This window comes from Lemur catta, unplaced genomic scaffold, assembly GCF_020740605.2.
Source record: "Lemur catta isolate mLemCat1 unplaced genomic scaffold, mLemCat1.pri scaffold_70_ctg1, whole genome shotgun sequence".
NCBI classification, from domain to species: domain Eukaryota; kingdom Metazoa; phylum Chordata; class Mammalia; order Primates; family Lemuridae; genus Lemur; species Lemur catta.
The window spans coordinates 443,044-466,819 of record NW_025423869.1 but is presented as its reverse complement, the minus strand read 5'-3'; the positions used below and the strand labels follow the sequence as shown (position 1 = coordinate 466,819).

At 49.4% G+C, this 23,776-nt stretch overlaps 1 long non-coding RNA gene and 2 pseudogenes across 2 annotated transcripts; 1 reads left to right on the top strand and 2 right to left on the bottom strand.

Annotated features, from left to right (window-relative positions):
- Positions 1-232: 232 nt before the first annotated feature.
- On the bottom strand, positions 233-5,721 carry LOC123630024. 2 transcript variants are annotated; one of them, XR_006732549.1, is made up of 3 exons: positions 5,579-5,721; positions 944-1,103; positions 233-471 (listed from the first exon to the last, which is right to left on the bottom strand). It is a non-coding gene; the product is annotated as an uncharacterized LOC123630024 (long non-coding RNA). The 2 variants fall into 2 exon arrangements; XR_006732550.1 differs by having other exon boundaries at positions 944-1,074.
- An 8,035-nt stretch (positions 5,722-13,756) lies between these two features.
- LOC123630030 lies at positions 13,757-14,724 on the top strand (annotated as a pseudogene).
- A 6,593-nt stretch (positions 14,725-21,317) lies between these two features.
- LOC123630029 lies at positions 21,318-21,988 on the bottom strand (annotated as a pseudogene).
- Between the last annotated feature and the right edge of the window lie 1,788 nt (positions 21,989-23,776).

Sequence of the window (23,776 nt, the reverse complement as noted above, 5' to 3'; positions counted from 1 at the left end):
TCCAGCTACACAGTCCCGCACCGCGTGAAAACATTCTGTCAAGGCAGACCACACATATGACAGTGGTCCCCAAGGTCAAAACGGAGATGAGTGATTTCTGTGGCCTAGTGACGCAGTGGCGGTGGAGCGTGACACATTAGTCCAACACTGCCAGGGCTATGAAAGCAAAGCGCATGCAATACGCTCGGTGTGCGACACTTGATAAAAATAAACAACTAGGTTACTGGTTTGTATATTTATTAACCTTTTATTTTTTTTTTAGAGTATGCTCATTTTGCTTACATAAAAAAAGTAAATGTAAAACAGCCCCGGGCAGGTCCTCCAGGAAGCATCCAGAAGGCATTGCTGTCACAGGGCGGCAGCCCCAGGCCTGCTGTCGGCCCTGAAGACCTTCCGGAGGGACGAGGTGTGGAGTGGACGGCAGTGATATCGATGATCCTGACCCTGTGTAGGCCTACTGTGTGTTTGTGTCTTAGTTTTTAAACAAAAAGTTTAAAAAGTAAAAAAAAAAAAAGTTAAAAATAAAAAAGCTTATAGCATAAGGATGTAAAGAAAGAAACTTTTTGTATAGCTGTACAACGTGTGTTTTAAACTAAGTACTATTACAAAACAGTCAAAAGTTAAAAAAATTAAAACAAAATAAAAATGTTACAGTAAGCTAATGTTAATATATTATTGAAAAAATAAATTTTTTTTTTATAAATTTAGTGTAGCCTAAGTGTGCAGTGTTTCCATAAAGTCTACAGACTTTATAAACACTAGGAACGTCCTAGGCCTCCCCTTCACCCAACACTCACTCACTGGCTCAACCAGAGCGATTTCTAGTCTCGGGAGCTCCATTCATGGTCAGTGCCCTACACAAGTGTCCATTTTTCATCTTTAGTGCTGTATTTTCACCATATCTTTTCTAAGTTTAGATATGTTTAGATGCACAAATACTTACCATTGTGTTACAGTTGCCTACAGTGTTCAGTACAGTCACATGCTGTGCAGCTCTGCAGCCCGGGAGCAATCAGCTGTCCATGTAGCCTAGGTTTGGAGTAGGCTGCACCATCTGGGTTTGTGTAAGTAACTCTGTAATGTTTGCACAGCAATGAAATCACCTAAAAAAAAGCACTTCTCAGAACATAACCCCATCATTGCCCGATGCCTGACTGTGTCAAGCTGTACATGGAGTGGTTCGTGTTGTACACTGTGTGGTGCATTGTCCCTCACACTGCATATTGTAAGTTGTATAATGAGCGCATTGATTCGGATGTACTTGATCTGCTCAAATGCACTGATGTTATATAATAATCATACTATATTGATTTTGTTATCACCGTCACCATTAAAAAGTAGCTGAGGAAGAACCACCCCCCAAGCCATCCTGCCTGCTAAAACCATCTGTCCACCTTTGTCTTGGTGGACAGGGGTCTTGCGTGAGTTCCTGTTAGGGATGAGGGCCCATCTGCCCTGAGATCAGGATCAGGTGGGTTCTGAATGTGTCCTGAGGCCGTCCCAACCCTGGGAAAGGGGGCATTGCTCGCTCTGCAGGGGGTAGCCAGGCAAGGCAGCCTCCAAGTCCAGGGGAGCAAGCCACTCCTTCTCTGGGGGCTGCGGGGGAGAAGTAGGCGGTGCATCTGGAGAAGGCGACAGCAGGCACCCCCCGGGGTGACCCAGCTCTCCCCTAGCCCTGCCTGCTCTCCCTCTGGACTCCCTGTCTCAGGGATGGCTTCTCTCCCCTGCCCCCACCAGGCCATGGCTCCCTTGTCCTCACGGAGCACTCAATGTCTCCATGCCACTCATCTAGCACTGTTCATACTAACTATCCTCATTGACTGGATTGTCGGGTGCTTTAGGGCAGGGCAGTGAGGTTTGCACCTGTCTCTGTTCGAGTATGCGGCCCCAGCAGGAGGCAGCTCCTCACAGGCCCTCCTGTTTCAGTAAATTGGTAAATTAAAAACCGTGCACAAGGTGTGTTGTGCCAGTGGCTCCAAGCAAGGCAACAAACAGCAATGACATATGCCCATTATAGGCAAGACAGAGAGCACCAAGGAAGGGCACAGTGAAGGCTTGCCTTTCCCAGGTCAGGTGCTGTGGGAAGACAGCCGGTGCGAGGACCCAGCGGGGGTAGTTGGCGCTCACGAGACACGCTTGCTGTCCTCCAGGCAACGCATAACACAGGCAATGGCGTAGTTACTTCCTTTCTGATTTCCTTAAGCTGTTTTTGTTTTATTCCCAAACATGACATCTCTTGTCTCCCTTTCTCATGGAGTTAGTTAAAAACAACAACAGCAGCAATAGATAGTAAAGAGAATACTAAAGAGGTAGGTGTTTGCCCCAGGCTATGAAAATTAAGTTGGGAAGAAAGAGTAGTACTGTTAGTATCAGTAGTTGTCAGGGAGAGCTATCACTAGAACAGCTCTCACAAAATCTCCACTTCTCAAAACAGCCCTGCAGTGTAGACATTATCCCCATTTTAAAGGGGAGGAAGTGCCAGCTCAGAGAAACTACCCTCACAGGCTGGGAGACGTCCACACTGATCAAGGGGTGGGGGCTTAGCACACCCCCACGTGCCTACAAGCACACACTAGCTGACGTGGACTCTGGAAATGTAATTCAGTTTAAGGTTAGCATATGCAAAAAATTATCAAGATAGCAAAATGCTACCAGTGCTGCAAAAAAAAAAAAAAAAAATACATTGGATGTAATACATGTTCAATCCGAATCAAAGCCACTTTTTCTTCATCTGCTGTTTTACAGGATCGGATTTAGCCAGGACTTCACCTTGGAGTGACCTGCTCCACTCATGAAGCAGAGCTGCGCTGCGGAGGCAGGGGGTGGGGAGTGGAGGGCCTGTCTCCTGTGTCAACGCACCTGCCACTCCAGGCCCTGAGGACAGGTGAGCCCAGCCTCTGTAAGATCTCACTGGCCTCCAGGATTTAAGAGCACCAAGGAGGGGCCAGGGGACCAGGGGGACTTTGGAAGTCTCAAGACAAAGAGACGCTCACAGCTCCGGCCAGGTGAGAGTGGAACCAGGCTCCCCTGCTGGGTTCAGGCCCCTCGTGCTCTGCTGAGGCGTGGGAGCACAGGTGACTCTGAGGCTGAGCGGAGAGGAGTGAAAGAAGGAAATGTGGCCCCCACGGATCCTGCCAGGGGGTGGGAGAGGCTTCTGTGCACAAGCCTAGGAAAGAAAGAATATGGGAAACAGGTTCCAACATGTGCTCTGATGGGGACTCAGCACTCAGCGTATGGTGCCACCAACATCTATTTGTCATCTACCACGTGCCAGGGCCTGCGCCAGCTGCTGGGAGCACAATGGTGTATAAGTTGGTCCCTGCTCTCCAATCAGAGAGACAGATACACGACTAAACATGATTTGCTATCTGCTAAGATAGCGCCACGCAGAAGGGGGTACAGGTGACCAGAAGAGGAATTCTTAGCCCAATCCAGAGGATTCTTAGAGGAAACGACTCATGAAGTGAATCTCAAAAGACTGGCAAAGGCCGACCGAGCAGAGACAGTGGACAGAGCACCCCAGGCGTGGGGCCGGGGTCTGAGCAAAGGCCCGGGCAGCACATGGGGAGAGGCGTCTCGGGCCGCTTGGGCTGCCACAGCAAAGAACCGCAGACTGGACGAGTCGCCCGCAGAGACGCGTTGTCTCCCAGTCCTGGAGGCCGGCAGTCTGGGATCCAGGTGCCTGCAGGTTGGTCTCATCTGAGGCCTCTCTCTTTGGCTTACAGCTGTCATCCCTCTGTGTGTGTCTGTGTCCTCAGCGCCTCTTATAGGGACACCAGGCACACCGGATTAGGGCCCATCACCAAGGCCTCATTTTGACTTCATCACCTCCTCAAAGACCCTGTCTCCAAATACAGATCACATCCCGAGGTACTGAGAGTTAGGGCTACAACACACAAATTTTGGGGAGGGGGACACAATTTAGCCCACGACAGTGGGGAAGTACAGGCGGCCGGTGCCCCCAGGGGAGCTCAGGTCAGCAGCTCAAGGGACATGCAGAGAGCTCTGACTTTGCTCTGCGGATGGCAGGGCTTTGAGGGTCACAGAGCCGCAAACTCAGCTCTTGCACTGGGCAGCTGTTGAACTTGGGCGTGCTGCTTCACCTCGGAGCCATAGCTCTCCCGTTTGTAAAACTGGAGTAAAACTGTCTACCTCATTGGGTTTGCCGTAAAAATTAAAAGGAAATGTTTCTAAAGCCATCGCACAGCGTGTGACAAGCGATGGGCATGCCGGGTGGCAAATGTGAGGAGAGTGCAGGTTAACAGGCCCAGCATCCAGGGGGCTGTGCAGACGTGACAGCCACTCCCCAGGCGGAAGAGCGGACCTGCCCGGCCCGAGCCAGGGTCCTTGTGTGCGGCGGCTCCGCCCGGGCGGCCCGCGTGGCCGCTCCAGAGCCGCCCTGTGACAGCGCAGACCACGGGACCCGCCAGGCGTGACTCGGCCGGCGCCTGCGGGGAAGCGGCTTCCAGACGTGAAGGGCGGAAGCACGGAGGGAGGCGTGTGGCTCTCACTGTTCCTGCTTGTCGCTCGAGTCAGGGAAGAAGGAGGACTCCCCAGGGGCGGAGCGGGTCGCCCTCGCTGTGCCGCCGTCTCCGCAACACCCGCAGTCCAGCGGGGCGAGAACCGAGAGTCCCCGCGACAGTCAGCCGTCCGCTGTCGCCGGGCGGCGGCTCCCCGGGACCCGGCCGTGTGGAGAGTGTGCCACACGCCGCCTGATTATTTGGGGGATTGAGGGATTGTGCGGGACCAAGCTTGTCTCCTTCCAGAAATTTAATGAGAAAAATATTACAATTAGTCAAGCCTGCAGGGCCACCAGCTGACCCGGCGCCTGGGGGTCTTTAATTAAGCTACAGCGATGAGACCCCCCCCACCAGGTGTCCCCCACAGAGTCGTGACCAGATGAGTTCATTCGCCTTGAGTCTTTAACCTGAGAGGGCCATTAGCTCTCCAGGAAACGATCTTAATGTGAACCGGTCGCCTTTCACTGGGAAAAGGGACGCTCCGTCCCGTTGCCACCCAGCTCGGGCGGGACAGCGGTCCTGAGTCCAGTGGCCGTTTCTCCAGGGTGGGCGGCACAGTGGGGGGAGTTCACAGGCAGCCTCAGTCCTTTCTTCTCTTCTCAAAAAATTCGGGGTCTCCCAGCCACGCCCCCACAGGGCTCCCCATGCGCGCGCGCGCACTCTGACCTTCTAGAGCTCACCTTCCCGGGGGAGGGGTCATGGGGCCTGTCGCTGCGATCACAGCCTCCCTGAGAAGTGGCGCCAGCCTAGCACCGGGGCCTCTGAAAGCAAAGGGCCTGCGGAGCCGCTCCCTGCCGTTCGCCCTCGCGGCTCACAAGGACGACGGTCGCTAAAACGCGGATTCATAGTAGACGCGGGACCGGGCAGATTGACTGTGCGGGACCAGACGCCTGTGCCGCCGGTGTTGGCTGCAAACCACAGACGGATGCACACTTTTCATGTCACGCCCAGCGTGGTGCTGGCTTAGCGATGCTTCATAAGCATGAGTCCGGGAGCTTTTGTGTGGAAGGAACAAAATGGCCTTTTTTGAAAAATGATATTCTGCACCTCAGACTTACCAAATCTAGACTGTCCACCCCTCCCTCAGCTTGTCCTCGGTCGGGCATTTACTGCTTCCTGTTCCTGGCTCTGAAGAGGCCTTGCTGTGCCCGTCCGGAGTCCGGGCGGGCGGTGCTGAGGAGGGGCAGCCTCACGCCATCCAGTGTGGCCAAGAGCCATCAGAGACAGGGCGCCGCTGTCGCCAGGCGGTGACGCAGCAAGGGAGGCTGCCCGGGGGAGCAGCCCTGGCTGCGCAGCCACACGGGCTGCTGAAGACTGGATCCACTCCGGCTTCCTCACTCAAGCAGAACTGAAATATTTCCACAACATGCTCATGCTCCAAGGCCAAAACTGTGCCAGGCCCTGTGGAAATATAAAGATGAATCTAGTTTCTGATCTTCAGCCGAGAGACAGAGACACCAGATGCGGGCGAGGACACAGAAGCAGCCGCAGCTGCCTGTGCTGGCCTTGCGGAAGGAGCCCGGGAAAGGGGAGCGCAGGGAGCTCTGTCCCGGGCAGGAGGCGGAAGCTTTGTCTGGAAGAGGCCAGGCAGTAGCTGTGTTCGGCTCTGCAGGCCACACGGTCTTTGTCCCAACTCAACTCTAACGCTGCACAGTCGGAAGGCATCGGGGATCACGGCTGTGTTCTGATGAAACTTTATTTATACAAACGGGCGGGGGGCTGTAGGTTATAGGCTGCTGAGCCCCACACTGGGGGAGGGATTATTGTACGTGGTTCCAGTCTATTTCTAGGAAATTTTAGAGGAAAATTGTTATTACTATTTCTCTCTCTCTCTCTCTTTCTCTATCTTCTGATGGTATTAATCCACCAGAATGATAATTTCTTTTACAATGATCATATTTTTCCTTTTTAAAACATTATAAAAGAAATACATGGCCACTATAAAATCACCGGAAAACAGAGGTAAACAAACAAAACAGTCCAATTGCTGGGCTAGTCCTCGTCCTTTACCTTGCCTCTTCCTTTCTCTGTTCACAAAGGTCCCTTGCAGTCCCACGGCCACCCACTGGAGGGACGCTTGGCTGGCGGGAGGGGAGAGAGAGCTTGGTGACCTTAGTGGGTCACTCGGCTCATGGTGAGGCCGGCGCGTGAGCACGGGGAGCTCACTGGTCTCTGCTGAAGTTCACTGTCACCTGCTCTGCCCACTGGGCTGGAGTTGTTAGTCTCTAAATGGTGGGAATTTCTACTGCGGTGACTTTGGAAGATAGAACCTGTCCAGCTCAACTCACCTCACTTCATTCCTTCGAGAAATGTTTGTTAAGAGCCCACTGGTGCCAGCCGGGCAGACCTAGGGGCTTTCGTTCTTGTCGGGGAGGCTGATGATCAACTAACACAGTAACAATGATCACTTCCGCATTGGATGGTAATGGCCGCGAAGAATAAAAAGGCAAGCACGCGGTGGCGGGGGTGGGGTGGGGGACACTCCCTCATGGGGGTCAGGAAGCGATGAGAATGTCGAGGACAGACGTGAGCCCTGCAGGCTGCAGGAGCACAGGCGCCCGGGGCAGGAAGGACCGCAGTCCGGGAGGGACACAGGGCCCCGGGGCTGTGCCGGGCAGCTGGGGTCTGGCTGCAGAGCAGCGGGGAGCCGGGGGGTGCAGGCAGGAAGGCTGTGCGATGTCACCTACACTCACAGAGGATCGCCCTGCTGTGTTTGCAGAACACACTGCAGGCACGGAGGGCAACCAGGAGCCTTGTTGGCAGCCGCAGGGGAGGTGCTGATGGTTCCGATGCCCCCAGAGAGGGGGAGCTGGCAGGGCAAGATGCCAGGAACCCCTCTCCGCAATAGTGGGGAGGTGCCACTCACTGAGATGGAAACACAGAGGAGGTTGGAGCAGGCTGGGGCAGAAAGCAGGTGTGGGTCTGGATGGGACAAGCTGGCAGTGCCTGTTGACAGCAAGGGGGGGCGCTACGGCAAGAGGACGTTTTAACCAGTCCTGACTGGACATCCCCAGTATGCCAGGCACAGGCCGGGTCTGTCTGCAGCACTGCCCAGGCCCTCCTGTCCTCCTGTCTGGGTGCAGCCCGGCCCAGCAACACCTGTGGGCCTGTGACTGTCAGGCCAGGGACTTCATGCCTGCAGCCTCACCCCGTCAGCCCCAGGCAGGAGGTGGCCCATTCCCAGGTCAACAAGGGACAGAGGGGTATAGGGCTCGCCTCTGGGCATCTGGGCCCCTGTGTGGCCATTACAGGCCCAACTGTCTCTCTGGAAAAATGCCTTGGACACTGTTGCTGGCAGTCATCACACCCACATGTCATTTCTCGTGTCAGTTAGTGGCAGAGTTGCTATAACACAGAGGCCTGAAAATGTGTGGCCCAGAGCTGGGTCATGCTGCTGCAGGGTGTCATCCAGGACCCAGTTCCTTTGCAGAGGCCTGGGGGGCTGTTCTCAGTCACATAAAGCAGGGGTCACTGAGGGGCAGGCGCCGTCCTTCTAATAATGGGCCTCAGGACTTGCCCAGGGTCCCTTCTACCTGCATCCTTCTCCCAGGCTTCACTCGATGGCCACACTGTGGTCAGGGAGGCTGAGAAATGTCATGTCTACACAAGCAGACGGGAGTCCTGCTAATGCCCAGGGATTCTGTCATCGAGAGCGAGGGGCGATGAATGTGGAAGGACAATTTTATAGTCATTATCTCACTTTCAGACAGTAGCTGACCAAATTTCGAAGTCCCTGGAGCTGTCCTCAAACACAGAGGTGACCCTCATAATAGAATCCAGACAGCAAAGGAAAAGATAGGGGTCGCTTTTGGAAAACTCAAAGAGATGGTCAAAGTTTTTTGGTGAAACGTCTCCAAAATATATACTATTCTTAGATTTTTTTTCATGCCATGAAAACTTCAATTCTCACTATAATCCAGTAGTTCCCAGGATCATGACCTTTTAAAATTTATCCTTTTTGGATTGAACTCTTGCATTTTGGATCTTAGTCTAGAAGGGATTCTTTTTTTAATACAGGAAGTTTGAACAAGTTCCATTTGGCAGATTCTAGAGCAGAGAAACAAAAATCTCTCTTATGTAACATATTTTGGGGTTTCTTTACGTTCAGTTAACTCAGAAGTCACCGAATTATTATGAACATTTGCGGCCTAGGGTAGGCATTGGAGTTCGGGGTTCATGTTATACAAACCACTGCTGCTAAGAATTCCCGAGCACAAGTCTCATCAGCCCCGGACACCTTTGGGCAGCTTTCCAAACAGTACACCTTGCTCTTTCGTTTAGCATATGAAGGGGCATGGAATGCCAGGAACGTAGGTCTGCAAGGCAGGCTAACTGCTGTGCTGCTGCCGGCCGCAGTCTGTCTGCACTTGGTTTTTCCCAGTCCTTTTGGGGCCTCAGTTTCTGACTCTGTGCAATGAGATTGGCAATAACTAGTGAGCATCTTGTAAACTTTGGCTGCCTTTTTCCCCTGGTGGATCTCATTTTTTTCTGTCCCATAGTATAACAGCGTCCTGCCACACCAGAGGGTGTCAGACTGTATTTCGAGGATCCGCAGAGCTCTGCCCAGGCCCCTCGGGTCTCTCTGGCTGGTTAGGGGAGGAGGAGCCCAGGCTCGCAGGAGCAGCTCTGCTTGTACCTGTCTGATAATCTGAGATGTGTGATTACAGTGGAAAAATAAAACATTTGATTCTTTAAAAAAGTTAGCAGGCTACTCTTCCAGAAATGATCTTCAAAGTCATTTCCAGTCCTGAAACTATGAGACTCTGAGAGGTCAGGGAAGGGAGCCTGGAAGATGATGTCTATGAATGGCCACCAAGTGCCCGGGTGGAGCCGGAAAGGCTGCAGAGCCAGGATGGAGGGGGAGGGCGGAGGAGGTGGGAGGGGGTGTTTGCAAGGAGCTGCCGGTGGGCGAGCCCTGCAGGGAGGCCCTCTGGGTTCACATCGAAAGAACCGGACCTCGGAGTTAGGAGGCAGAAGTTAAGAGCCCAGCTGGGCTTCTGTGAGCCAGGTGATCCCTAATGAGGGGCTTTTCCCCTGAGTCTTGGTTTCTTCTTCTTTGAAAGTTGAATTCGGAAGGTGAGGGTGGGAGAATTAGGCAAGTCTGTAACACCCTGTGTGTATTTCCAAAATCCCCCAACCCAAACAAGTCTTTATCCACTTGACACTAACTCATTTGGTGGCACAATCTGACCTGAACAAATATGAGGTTACATATATGCTTTATGTATCCTTTTTAGTGCAAATACGTATCTGTAGATATCTCCACACACATGTGGTTCTGTTTCATTTCAGAAGTGGCCGTGTGTTTAACTGTGGGTGCCCTGGCAGACGCACTCAGTGTGTTAGGTAACACATGGTGCATGCATGTATGATCTTCCCGAAATCTGAGGAATTCTGGAATCCAAGTACATTTGTCCCCAGTGGTTTTGGATAAGGGGCTGAAGCCCTGTAATAATTCCTGACCTGCCCTTCAGGCCTGCGGTGAGGATGCCAAGAGCCACCAGGCGTGAGCACCTGCTGTAAGTCATGACGCGTCCCCCGCTACAAAGGACAACGTTCCTCGAGCAATACTAGGGTCTCTGTGCTAGTCTGCCGGGGCTGCCATGGCGAAGTATCACAGACTGGGGGCCTTAAACAACAAACATTTATTTTCTCATGACTCTGGAGGCTGGAAGTGTGAGACCAAGGTGCCAGCAGGGTTGGGTTCCTCTGGGGCCTCTCTCCTGGGCTTGCAGACGCCGTCTTCTCTCTGCATCCTCACCTGGTCTCTCTATGTGTGTCTGTGTCCCAATCTCTTTTTATAGGGACACCAGTCAGATTGGGTTAGCCCACCCTGATGTCCTCATTTCAACTTAATTACCTCTTTAAAGACACTATCTCCAAATACATTCACATTCCTGTGGGGTTAGGAAGGCAACACGTGATTTTTAGGGGACATAACTCAGCCCATGGAGTCACCTTTTGCTGCAGTCAGTGCTCTTCTCCTGGCTGGGTGTCTAAACCCCTGGCCTTCTTCATTTTTCACGTGTTAACACACTTGAACCCGGACGGACCAGCCTCACCTTTCCTGCCTCCCAGCCGTCGTGTGACTCCCCTACAGCGGAGCATCTGGAAATTGGGGGTGTCTGTTGCAAGAGCACACTGAGGTCCTGACGAATGACCAGAAGCGCGTCTGCTAACTGTGAAATTTCACCCGGGCCCGCCAGGCTGGTGTGAAACTGGTGACCGATCGGCCCACACCAAGCAGGGTTTCCCTTTGTCCGCCCCACCTTGGGCAGGGGGAGGGCAGGAAGGAAAGCAGCAGCCTCTGGTCCCTGTGCCCGGCGGCCTGGCGGAGGCCACTCAGTCTGTGCCCAGTTTCAATGAAGGGCACAGCTGGCAGGAGAACGACCAAAGGGACGACAGCGTCGCTCCCCGACAGACCATCCGTCTGGGTTTACTGTCCTGTGTTTTCTGACGGGGCCACACTGGGGGCTGGCCGGCGGGGGCAGGCACCGTGTGTGTCTGCAATAAGACCAGCAGAGGGGTCTGTCCAGCAACGAGTACCTGCCGGCCTCCTGAGGTCGCAGAGCTCCGGCCGGACTCTCGGGAGCCGCTCCGGCTGCAGCGTCGTTAGTCGGGCAGGAGGAGGCCCGAGTCCTTCCTCTGCCCCCGTCTCTTCCCTGGGCTTTGCTGGAGCTGCGGATGAACCCGGCACGGAGCCCGCGGTCCCCGCAACGCGCGTCCCGCAGTCTGGCACGGACGCATCTCACGCAGCGGGGACGCGTCCCCGAGTGTCAGCTGGGCCCGCTCTCCGCCTCCAGCGGCCCCACGGCCTCCTGTCACCAGGTGTTTCCGGTGCTACGTCCTCTCCGGGGGCACTTTGGCTTCTAACCGCGTCGGACCCCCGTGCTGCGGGGACTCGCACCGGAGCCTTCCGTGGCCTCCCGGGAGTCAGCGTGAGGGACACTGTCCCCGGCAGGGGTTTGCGGCCCGAGCACAGCCTTACGGGAGCTCGCACGGGAGGCGCCGGGGCCATCACAGTGACATGGCTTCTCTTTTAAAAGTGTGAAACGTACGTGTGGCATTAAGGAAAGAGACAGCCTCGGTGACGCTGGGATCATCGCGTGTCCCAGGCTGCTGGCAGCGCGGCTGAGAGAGACAAGGGGGCGGGGCGACAGCAGCCTTTGCTTTCTGTCCCTGCTTCTCCGTGACACAGAGCGTACCGGCCTCTCGTTCCACAAGTGATGCATCTTCCAGACGAAAGACCATCCTCTAGGAATAGGCAGCTGGGTGCTGCCAGCCTGGGGGAGCGGGAGGTCCCTGTCCCCGCACGGGACCAGGTGGCAGGCCTCGGCGTGGGGGGCGCAGGGCCGGGAGTCCGCACAGGCGCCGCCGCCTCACTCAGCTGCTCTTGTCCGCGACCAAGGCCCGGCGGGGACAAGGGCCACCGGCTCCAACGCACACGCCGGTGACCCGAGTTCCCTCCGTGGGGGGGGCTTCGGAGCCCACGGACCTTCCCACGGGGGCTGGGGACAGCCCCTCAGCCCGCCCCTGTGCCGCCACCAGGCCTGTCTTGGACTTTGAAAATGCTCCCAACTCACGGTGCGCTGGCAAGTGACACACAGGGACGGCTCGGAGCATGTGCATGAGCGAGAGCCCGTGTGGTGTGTGTATGAGTGTGGCGTGCGGTGTGTGTGATGTGTGGTGTATGAGTGTGTGTCATGACTATGGTGTGTGATGTGTGGTGTATGAATGTGTGATGAGTGTGGTGTGTCGTGTGTGTAATGTGTGGTGTATAAGTGTGTGTGTATGAGTGTGATGTGGGGTGTGTGTAATGTGTTGTGTATGAGGGTGTGTGAAGAGTGTGCTGTGTGGTGTGTGTAATGTGTGGTATATAGTGTGTGTGATGAGTGTGAGGTGTGGTGTGTGATGAGTGTAGTGTGTGGTGTGTGTAATCTGTGGTGTATGAGTGTGTATGAGTCTTAAGTGTGGTGTGTGTGATGTGTGGTGCATAAGTGTGTGTGATGACTGTGGTGTGTGCTGTGTGTAATGTGTGGTGTATTTGTCTATGATGAGTGTGGTGTGTGGTGTGTGTGATGTGTGGTGTATGCATGTGTATGAGTGTGGTGTGTGATGCATGTGGTGTGTGGTGTCTATATTGTGTGGTATATGAGTGTGTATGAGTGTGATCTGTGGTGTGTGTGATGAGTGTGGTATGTGGTGTGTGATGTGTGGTGTATGTTTGTGTGTGATGAGTGTGGTGTGTGGTGTGAGAATGTGTGTGATGAGTGTGCTGTGTGGCGTGTGGAATGTGTGTGATGAGTGTGGTGTGTGGTGTGTGCAATGTGTGGTGTATGAGTGTGATGAGTGTGCTGTGCTGTGTGTTTGATGTGTGGTGTATGAGTGTGTGGTGAGTGTGATGTGTGGTGTGTGTGTTGTGCTGAGGGTGTGTGTTAGGCTAGAAATTTCTGGATCCTTCCAGCACGTTGACACAAGTCTCGGGTTTTCTCCTATGTTATCTCATTTCATCCTGGCACAGCCTGTCCAATGTGTGTTGTCCCCATTTCACAGATGGAAACTGAGGCTTGTGGGGACTTCAGCATCCCCCAGAATCCCGCAGATGATCGATAGTCGGCAGTGCCAGCCCTGTCTGCTGATTCCCCAACCGCGATTCTTTCCCCAACGTGTCCCCCCACCCAGTTGGCTCAGCTGACAGCGTGTAGAAAAGGTGTCCCACGTCAGTCCACAGCTATCGCTGCTTTGGATGTGGGATGTGCCACCCGAGCCAGCAGGGGAGAGGGGACCGGGGTGTCCCGGGTTCCAGGGTCACAGACCCCCTGGGAGGCAGAAGAAGTGAAGAGCACCCCCCCACCTGCCACCCTCCTGCGTGACGCCCAGGGCCGGTCACCGGCACTAGGTTTTGTTCCCCAGGCCCCAGTGCTATGGGAAGAAGAGGTTTTAAGTGAGAAAAGGAGCCCTCAGTCCAATAAAAAAACTTCAGAAAAATGCTGATTTTTAAACAGGGGTGTGTCCGCTCGCGTGTTACATTTTGGGGTCACCGCGGGGCTCCTGAGAGCCTTTGTGTCACTGCTGGGAGCTGAGACGTCACAGGGGCGTGTGGGGTCCGGCGCGTCCCCGACACGCAGCAAATACTCACGTGGGACTTTCAGACCCGCCTTGGAGAACTTCCTCTGCGCCACTGCAGTTTGGAAGTTGCCTTCCCATCTACTCTTGTCGCCTCTGCTGCCTGCACCATGTCGCCTCAGCAGCACTGCCGGTGGCCCGCGACTCTCAGAGGGCTCAGAGCCTTCTGGGGTCAAACAGCCAATCTAGGAAGGGCCAGCGTGGCGCTCCCGGGCCCCTTCTGGCAGGTGCTGGCCCAGGTGGCTGGCGACAAGTGGAGGCGCCACCAGGCACCTGATTCCTCCTCCTCTCGGGCCCTGCGCCTGTATGAACCCAGGTCGGAACAAGACCCCGGGGTCGGGGGCGGCGAAGGCCAGCTCCGGGCGGCGACTAAAGGACGGTGTTTAGACCGAGAAGGCGGCACCATGCTGCGCCCCGTCACCTGCCTCCTCTGTGACACGGACGGCCTTCTTCTGGGTACGGAACGGCTGTGTTCAGTGGTGTTTCGAGAAACATGTGGCCGCTCTGGGAGGAATCACACCTGGGACGTGCAGTCCCTGGCCAGGGGTAAGAAGGCGCCGGAGGCCGCGCAGATCGTCACAGACGTCTTGACCCCCCGCGTCCAAGGAGGAGCCGCGGGACGAAAGCCAAGTGACGTTAAAGGAGCTGTCCCCACGGCCGCGCTCATGCCAGGGGCTAAAAACTCGTCCGCCACCTGCGGAAACACAACATACCCTCTGCCGCCGCCGCCAGCTCCGGGTCTGCGTCACTCGAGATGAAGACAAGCAGGAACAAGGAATTCTTTGGTTTGTTTCGTCACCTCGTTTTGGGAGACGACCCGGGAGTGAAGAGCGGGAAGCCGGAGCCCGACATATTCCTGGCTTGTGCCAAGAGGTTGTCCCCGCCTCCTCCCGTGGAGCAGGGCCTTGTCGTTGAAGATGCTCCCAACGGGCTGCAGGCGGCCCTGGCAGCCGGGATGCAGGCGGTCACGGCTCCAGACGGACCCCTGAGCCACGACCTGACGGCAAAGGCCACGCCGGTGCTGGATTCCCTGCAGGACTTCCAGCCCGAGCTGTTCGGGCTGCCCCCCTACGGGTGAGGGAGGACGTGTCCTGCACTCCCTGCCCACGCCGGGCCACGCTGCTGGGCAGGCGACAGCACCCAGACCGCAGCCTGCATATTGATCCCGGCCTTCCTGTTGGCGTGGCCCACTGCGTAAAGTGTTGATAGAACATGGCTTGGCAGTTGACAGAAAACAAAGTAGAGACAGCCCAGAACAAAGGTGAAACTTGAATGACCATCTGAAAAATCGAGCTGGTGTAGCATGTGATAGACAAGCGAGTAGACATGCTTGCGTGTGTATACCAGTGTGCTAACATGCGTGTAGGCATTATATACATATATATATATGAAGGTATATACATATATATATGTATATATATATGCATGCATGTATGTGTAGAATGTATACCTCTCCAAGACCAAATAAGTTATATTTGTGTTTGTTTTATTTTAGTTTTTCTGAACACTTGACTGGGAAATGTGAACTATGTATACATATGTGTATATGTTTTTGTGTATATACGTGTACACATATATGTTATTTTTTATATATTGTACCTGTTTCACTTTCCCCTGTATTGATAATTAACATGCAGGAACAACTGATGCAGTGAGATGTTAATTCTGTCTGGTTGTAATCTGAGTGGGAAAGCCATGTTTTTGATGAGTACTAAGAGGTAATTGTCCTTATTAGCTACTATTAAAATTCTTTTTGTGACCTCAAAAAAATAAATAAAGAAAGAAAGAAAGAAAGAATGGTGTTCATCCACAGTCCACAGGAGATCCTCCTGGAGGACGCCCAGGGGTTGAAGTTCTAACAACAGCAGGTGGAGATGAGGACCAGAAAAATGTCCTTCACGGCTGTCAGAGTAGCCCTATTTTTAGCCTCCTTTGCTGTGGCCTGAGGAAACACAGATTATGAAAAACGCATTTTACTCCATGCAACACAGCCGTAGCTAAGGCCTATCACTGGGAATCTACTAGAAGCCATGGCTCTTTCAGGCAGAAGCCTTTTAAAATTTGTCTTTGTATCTTCAAGGCCTGTAACAGGCCCTGGTATACAGGAGGTGCATAATACATGGCGAGCAGAGGGAGGCAGGAAGTGTGTCCTGGCTGGCAGGAACAGTGCTGTCGTCAACACTGTCAACAGTCTCCTGAGCAGGGAAGCCTGTCTGGAGCAGAGTCCCCTGTGTCTCTGGGGGAGCTTCTCCCTCCACCCTCAACCAAGGGGTGGCCCCGGGGGGCGATAAGTGTGCTCCAGTGTGGGCACGTCGGTACGGAGAAGCGTCCTCCTCTTTCTCATTCGGAGAGAGCAGAGGCGGGCTCGGAGATGAGCCCAGAAAGAAAGAGGAGCAGCACTCGCCTGCCAGGAGTTTGCAACCAGGGACAGGAAGATCATGATGTACATAGAGACGGGGTCTCGCTACATTGCCCAGGCTGGACTCAAGCTCCTGGGTGCAAGCGATCCTCCCGCCTCAGCCTCCCTCCCGAGTGGCCGTGGCAGGTTTAGACCATCGCCAGGCCCAGAAGGCAGCAGCGCGGGGCAGCCCTGCAGCAGGAGGCCAGCAGCCTCCTGCGGACACAGCTCCTCCAGTCTCCTCAGCGCCAGGGGCCAGGGGCCACTGCCTCTATTCCCACCCATGTCGCTCCCTTGTCTACCTGGACTTCCTTGTCCTGGGGGACGTCATCCACTGTCAGGTCCCCGGGAAGACAACAGCTCTTCTCCTGGTTCCAGATAAGCAGCATGTGGCCCTGCAGACAGCAGGCACACACGGCAGGAGGAGAGGGGACTCGAGGGAGGCAGTGGGAGGGACACAGACCCCACACCAGACAACGGGCTTAAACTGGGACTCCACAGCGTCCCACTGGTGTGACCTTGGGCAGGTTACTGAAGTCGCAAAGCTGCCATTTCCACGTCTGTAGATGGGGATTTAGAACATATTTAACGGGTTTTCTCAGGGGTGAATGAGAACGTGCGCACACTCAGTGAAGGCTGGACCCCTTTGGTGCGAAGGCTGTCACACGGCTGTCCAAACCGTGTGTCCCTGCAGACTGCCGACACACAAGTCAGCCGGGTGGAGACGCTTTCACAGCCGGTCTCCCTACCCCCGTCCCCGGTGGCTTCGCCTTGTCTGAGACGCCAGCGCTTGAGCGGAAAAGTCGGTGATGGACACGAACCCAGGAACCACACGGTCGGGCCTGCTCCCAGGGAGGGTTGACGAGTCACTGGAGCCTCGGCCAGCCACTCACCTCGCCTGCAGAATGAGGACCAGCGCGTCCCCACCCAGCTGAGCTCGTCTATACAAAGATGTTTCTGAGAGTCGCCGTAGACCGCGACCCGGAGCCGCTCGGAGGCGGTGAATAATAGCTCTTCAAGTCTGCAGTAACAAACGGCTCCAGGCCGGGCGCGGGGGCTCACGCCTGTCATCCCGGCACTCTGGGAGGCCGAGGCGGGAGGATCGCTCGAGGTCAGGAGTTCGAGACCAGCCTGAGCAAGAGCGAGACCCCGTCTCTACTAAAAATAGAAAGAAATTATCTGGCCAACTAAAAATATATATAGAAAAAATTAGCCGGGCATGGTGGCGCATGCCTGTAGTCCCAGCTACTCGGGAGGCTGAGGCAGGAGGATCGCTTAAGCCCGGGAGTCTGAGGTTGCTGTGAGCGAGGCTGACGCCACGGCACTCACTCTAGCCCGGGCAACAGAGTGAGACTGTCTCAAAAAAAAAAAAAAAAAAAAAAAAAAATTGGCCTCCAATAAAACTACATTGCAAAAAATGGGAAAGAAACAGAATGGGAAGAGTAAAAAGGTTGAAGAGGCAGAGCCTGAAGAATTTGTGGTGGAAAAAGTATTGGATCGACGTGTAGTAAATGGGAAAGTGGAGTATTTCCTGAAGTGGAAGGGATTTACAGATGCTGACAACACTTGGGAACCTGAAGAAAATTTAGATTGTCCAGAGTTAATTGAAGCATTTCTTTCTTTCTTTTTTTTTTTTTTAGATTAAGAAATAACTTTATTTTTTGTGTGTCAATCTCATGATTGAAAAGACATGTTGCTCTCAGATAGACAAGAAGCATAATTTGAAACAAAATTCTTTCTGAAAATTTAGCTTATGAACTCATTACACTGCAAATCAGAGAAGGATCAACAAAAAGCTGCAGCCAACATTTAAAACTGGTAAAACACTCTATCCTAGGCTTAGTAGCAGAAATTTTAAAGCTTTATCAAAAGCACATCAGCCACAGAATAGCAACAATAGAGGCATTAACTGTTGTGCCTTCAACTTAAGAAAAGCATTTAAAATATCATCCCATTTCCTATAAAAAAAGTCATTTCCCAGGAAAGAATTTATTTATTTATTCAAAAGACTGTTAGAACTGGAACACTCTTCTTCCACTTCAGTCTAGGTTTGCCTTTAATCAACATCTCTAGCTAATACTTTGACAGAATTTGGCTTCTCAGAAGTCTGTCATTTAAGCACAGTGTGGAATGGGAAAAAGTGTGTATACGAGGAAACTAGAAGAGTACAAAAAATAGTCACTTCTGAAACTCACTGGTGCTCAAGACATCAGAGGCTCTCTATTAAAGTGGGTCCCATAGGCCTGAGAGCTTTGTGCTTGAGGAAATACTACTTAGAGGTAGCTCTGGTTCTGGTTTATATTTAATTACAATTTGCTGTGTCCTGTCACAGGAAAGTTCTAACATTTTCAGCAAAGTAAAAGCACTCTAAACTTCCTCCTTACCCACCCTATAGCTTCCCCATAGAGAAGGGTAAGAAAAAGCTTAATGTGACTCCACATAAAATAGCAGCTAATTCAGCAATTCATACCTTATAGTTGGCAGGACTAGGAAAGGCAGCCTGGTGCCCCAAGCTCTAGGAGCTGGACCTACAGAAGCATGGAGGTCTGGTGTGTTCACAGCACTCAGGAAAAGGAGGAGAGGGGACTGATTAGGGTGCACATATGGAGAAGTTCTTTTATGCATTTCATGGCACATTCTGCCACAGCAACAAAACAACCAAATCAGGAAGAAATTTGACTGTACTCTTAGATTTCAAAGTCTGTGCCCCTCATCCACTCCCTACCTACACTTCATGCAAGAAAGAATGATCACTATTATCTATTTGAATATAGGGCCTAAGAAGAGGTGGGCCAGTATGGGTACAAACACTATATTCTATAACAAAACACTTTTTGAAAAGATTTATATAACTTTAAGTATGAAAATGAATGCTTCACCTCTATATAGGTATCGTTGTATAGTCTTGCACCAGTCTTGTATAGTCATGACCATGAATATGGTCATGTTTGAAAGAGAACTCAAGCACACACACTGAATCCAAAAGGCAGTTTTACAGGAGATGCGAGTCGCTAATAACTTTGCCCAGAGCATCAACCATGCCACTCTGAGCCTCTCTCCTTGAGTCAATACTCTGAATGTCAAACTGAAAGGGAAAGCATCAAATATTCAGACCAAATTAATTAGGTGCCACAAACTTTAGCACTCAGGGTATCATTTCAATGATACTGAAAAAATACCTACTGCCTAAAGTATTCATTTTTAAGAAGTTAATAAACTGAAAATTTCAAAGGAGAAAGTGGTTATGAGAACCTTCCTCCCACTCCCTCTTCAAATAAATCATTAAATACAGTCATTTTTATCATAACAATATAAATAATTTCCATCATCCTGAATATTACTTTATAAAGGTATATATTTCAAGAGGCTTTAAAAACATTTTTCAACCCAGCATTTGAGAATAAAGCATTAAAAGAGTTTTGTATATAGTAACACATACATGTGATAAGTGTATGAATTTACAACCATACATGATATATGTATATATATTTATATAAAAAACAAACTTGGCCAGAAGTTAAGGCTACCTACAAAGTTGTCCAAGTAAATTATGCTTGTCAAAAAAATTACAAAATTAAAATCACACATACATTTTTAAATCATCCAAACCACTGACAAAATAAGGTTCAGCATCTAAAGTTTTCAAATTAACTGCAAGAAAGTGCTACAGACATTTACATTTTCTTAGTATAAGTCAGTGTTCCCACAAAGTTGCATTTAAATTTTTCACCAGCCTCAAAAGTAATACAACTAAAAACAAACTTCTAGCACTCTTAAGAGAGAATAGGTTGTAAATGGCAGGCAACAAGCATCATTTACAAGTGTGCTGTCTCACACACCAAAGTCCAGTTCATAATACTGTTTGACCTGACACATGGTTGAAATTCTAAGCCTCAAAAGGGACTGAGAATGAACATTTCATTAATAATTACACATATCAGCAACCACATGATAAAGGTTTCAGGCTTTTCCCATTCAAAGTAAATAATTTAAATATGAAACAAAATAACACCAAAATGTAAGTTTCCTCATTTCAAAACAATGAAAAGTCATTCCTGACATTTGCCTAAATATTTAAATCCTTTAAAAAAAGTATTCTGAATAAATGCCTTTTAAAATTAATTTCAGAAAATATATTTATAAATATAACTCAGAGCCTGCAAGCTTCTCATAGAGTTTTAAAAGTACAGAATTCACTAAGAAGGAGAGAAGTCATTTAACTCATGTATTATTTTAGAAAATAAACTGAGATGGCTAAATCTATCTTACTTTTAGTTTGGTATTTTACATTTCCAATTTGCACATCTAAAAGCTATTTTTATTTTTATTTTTTGTCTTCCAAACTTTGTACAACATATATTTTAGGATGAAAATTTCCATCAAATGGTAACAGGAGCAAGATTTTTAACACAATAATGTTTAATGCTAAGGATGTTATGTCTCTGTTGATCAAAAAGAAAATCCTATCTTAGACTTGATTAAAATTTAGTGTTTTAGGCACTATCTTAATAAAACTAGCAACCTCAATTGTTAGCTCATGCCTAAATAGGTTACTTTCAACAAATTACTGAAATAATTTCTCTCTTTTAAAAGAGTTTGTTCCTATTTAAAGATAAAATATATTTATTCACTGAATCAATAGAACATTTTGAGCAACTCATAGCTTTTTTATGAGAGCTGATTCACCAAAAGAAAATCATTTCAATCCTCTACAGCAGAGCTTCAGCTATAGAATTTAGGCATCACTGAGAAGTTAGGACAGGTAAAAAGACATTTATTAACACTTAGTGACATAACAGTTTTTTTAAATAACTTTAAACATTATTTCTCTTAATAATTTTTCAGGTAACAGTGTCTAAAGAATACAATTTTTAAGATTAATATACAAAATCACCTTAGGGAATTACTGCAAGATGCTACTTTGCCAGCATGGCCCAGCATCTGTCTTAGTTTGTTTTCCCTTCATCTTTGCTTTAAAAAAAAAAAACAACCCAAAACTAAAACCAAAAAAACACCTAGAAGGTGAGGCAGGTGATTGTCTTCGTGAGCTATTTGATATAGACTGTGGCAGAAGATGAAGAGAATAGAATGATATATTTAAAAAGCCAACTCAAGCACAGAATGCTTCCCATGTTATGATCCAGTGGAATGCAAGCTAGAAATAGGATAGAATTTAGAAATACGGCTCTGTGTTGATGGGTTAAGGCATTCAGACTCCCCAGTCCTTTTAAAGATCACTTCCTGTTCCTGGAGTTTCCTGGCAAACTCTTCTTCCAGTGTCTTTTTCCTAGGTCTCAATTTCTCTCTCCACTCCTTTAATTTTTGGCTGTGTTCCTCATCTAACTCCTTTAGTTTCTGTGTCTCATGCTCAACCAACAGGTGGCATTTTTCATTCTGCAGCTGATGCAGTTCTCAGACATTGGCTTCACACTGCAACTGAAGATCCCGCATTTGATTTTCATGTTTCTGATGCTGAGCCATTCTCTCATTTTTCTGCCTCTTTTCTTCTTGTGCAGCAAACTGTTTAATTTTGTCGCAGTCCTGATCTGGCGTAGCTGTTGAGTTAATTCTCAAACTTTTCTTAAACATGGCCATTCGAGTCTTAGCTTCACTGTGTTGAATCTTGGGTAATATTGTTCTTTCTTGAGTCTGCCTGTTTTTCAATTCCTCAAATAAGTCATTGATTGTAACACTCCATTTGTTCTGTTTCCTTCTCATGGCGCTTAAGTAGCTGATGTCTTTGTATGAAATATTGATCTTTAAGTTGCTTCAGTGTTTTCTTTTGTCTTCTTGTTTCTTGTAAAGATATTGATCCACTGTCTTTAGTTTTACTGAGGAAGCTAGAGACGGATAAATTCAAGTCAATGCTGCTGTTATCAGCAGTAGAACCAATGCCTGAATCAGCATCATGTTCCTTTTGATTCTCAGATTCTGGAAGCAGCATGGTTTCATTTCTTGACAAAGCACTGATTTCTCCTTCATTTTCTGCATCTCCAGAGTTGATATTAATACTGGGTATTAGAACAGGCTGAGGTTCACTGGGCTGTGAAACTGCAGTAACCTGAGGTTCTGTTTTAATTGGCACTTCATATGGCATTTCTTTTTTCTCTGTATCTATCTGAGTAGTGGCTTTATGAGCATCCTGAGTGTCACCTCCTAAAGCCTTTTGGTCAGCATCAATCACTACATTTCCAACCTCTGTTTTTTCTGTGCTACTTCATTCAGTAATTTCTTCAAACTCATTTGTCCCTAGTTCTTCACTGGTCTCCAATATGTTCTCTGAACTGTTTATTAATTGTTCCTTATTTTTATCTTCTACAGATTTTTGATCTATCTCATTAGTTTCAACTATTTCTTTAATAGAAACTTCCTTAGTACCACCAGCCTCAGGACCCTCCTCAGGCTTGCTTATTAATTTCTGGTCTACTTCAATCACTTCTTCCCCATCATTACTCTGAGTATCCTCAGCACTGTTTTCAACAACCTTCTGAACATCTACTCCCTTGTTTATTTCTACCACATTACTTGTATCGTTGATGACATCTTTTTGAGTTTTGTCATCTTTTCCTAATTTCTCTTGGCTGTCTTCCTTTTTAAGGCCAACTTCACTATCAATTGCTTGAATAGCTGCCTCTTTTTCTCCAGTCTCTTGAGTAACTGAATCTATTGTTTGAATAACAGTATCTTTAATTTCTTCAGATTTTATAAGCCTATTTTCAAATGTCTGTTTCTCTTCCTGATCCCTTTCTTCCTCAGATTTTAGATTATCTTCAATGTTTGTTTCTAAAGTTATCACTGCATTATTCTCTTTTCCTTCACTGACTGAATTAGTGTTCACAGTTTCTTGGTTTTTTGTATCAGGTAGATTTTCAGACTCAGGTCTCTTCTCTCTCCCATTCTCTTTGATTACTGTTGTTCTATTATGGAGTTCAGCCATAGCTTCTAAATGAGCATCATTAACAAGTTCATTAATTCTATCCATAGCCTTTTCAGGTTCACCAGTGGTAGATTTTTCAATAAGAAATTTGTTGTTGAATTTATCTTCAGAAGTATTACGTTCTGTCTTTTCTGAGACAGATTCCAAAATACAAGCATTTTGTGAAAGTTTGTCTTCTTCAGAGGTGGCAATACTAAGATCAGAGGAGGCATGCTTATCTGAAGGTATTGGCAGAGAATTTTCTGCTTCCTCATCATCATCTTCCTCTTTACCATCTTCAACTTCTGTTACTTCAGCCTTTGCCTCTGCAATCAATTCTCAGATTGGTTTATTGGAACCAACAGTAACAAAGGGATGCTGCAGTAGCTGAGATGTATTCCACCTAGCATCCACATTCTTTTCCAAGCATTTCTTTAGAAAGTCCTTAAAATTTGAAAACCATTTTGATGGCTGTGCTCAGTAGGGGGCTCAGATTTTGCTATTTTTAGCAGCACTCGCATTGGATTTAATTCATCATGAGGTGGTTCTATCTCAGCCATTTCTATTAAAGTAATACCCAGGGACCAAACATCAGCTTTGTAGTCATAGGGTCTGTCCTTAGATGTTTCACATGTGACTACTTCAGGAGCCATCCAATATGGTGTGCCAATAAAGGAATCTCTTCTTTGAATTGTCCTCGTGTTTTTAGCTGATACTCCAAAATCTGCCAATTTAATATCTCCATCTAAAGTAAAAAGAATGTTGCCAGCCTTTAGATCTCTGTGGATGATTTTATTATCATGTAAGTAGTTCAAT